This window comes from Atta colombica, unplaced genomic scaffold (genome assembly GCF_001594045.1).
Source record: "Atta colombica isolate Treedump-2 unplaced genomic scaffold, Acol1.0 scaffold38, whole genome shotgun sequence".
Classification (NCBI taxonomy): Eukaryota; Metazoa; Arthropoda; class Insecta; order Hymenoptera; family Formicidae; genus Atta; species Atta colombica.
The window spans coordinates 4811742-4812889 of NW_017259490.1; positions in this window are offsets into that span (position 1 = coordinate 4811742).

A 1148-nucleotide genomic window follows, 5' to 3' on the forward strand; every position below is an offset into this window, starting at 1 on the left:
CGCGTTGGCATTTCGTATAAAATGATTGTACACGACAAAATTCGAGATAACAGGGCGAAGATAAGCGCGATAATGTCACCGCTTGTCGGCGAAGAGTCGTGCTGAAGGGGCGAAAGTATGCTAATTACAATGCACGAATGAAAAAAGGGCATTGTACGCGCGCGCTTTTATATACATATATATATATAAAACGTCGTATTAATATTATGCAAATTTTCCTCTACTGGTGTTTTCCGCACGCAACTCCGGCATCGGCGGAGTTTCTTCGTCAGAACGAACGGAACGATATGACGGAGTGGAAATAACAGCATGGGCTGCCGTAAAGCACTCCAACTGCGGGATAACGTGGGATAAAATATATTCCGGAACGTGGGACGAGTTAACGTGCGAAATATCGGACGGTAATTTACGAGGGCGATATGTTTAATAGAAAGGCGTGAGGCTGTTTTTAATACGTTTAGTATTTCCCAAGACATCGGCTAGATAAACGTGCGCATATTGTACAAATACGCATAAAACATGATACACAGTACGGCATATGATTAGCTGTTTCTCATTAGCCGACGGATGCTTATTCGGCTTTTAGATCAGTGTACTAGTATACTGTATGCAACCCGCGTATAGCTCCCAGCGAAACGCGGGGCAGCTCGTTTGTGCTTCGCCGTGTATTTTGTGCTTGTCCATTTGCTTACATGCGTTTCCACTACACGCGTCGTTACGAAGAGTTAACGTCACTGGATCCTGTGCCGTTGCTCGCTGTATTAATATCCATGCCCGCGTATACGTATCTCGAAGGATGACCGATTTTCGTATATATTACCGCAACTCTGTTTTGAAACTATCGAGACAACAAATAAACGCCAGTAGATTTGATTTTGTCAAATGTGAGATTCAATTGAGATCATTTTAGGACTTCCGCGAATTTAATTTATTAAAAGTTACCCGTGATAAAGGTATAATGGTGTAAAGACTGTAAAGAATTTTGATGAAGTCCATAACTTTTTTATCCTCTAATACAATTTTTTAACAAAATGTAAGCATATTTTCTCTTTAAAATACAGTAGAAATTACTTACTAAAAGCGCCTCGACAAAAGTTATATATATTATCAAACTCACATAGCCTTTCATTATGTTTATGTGGATATAT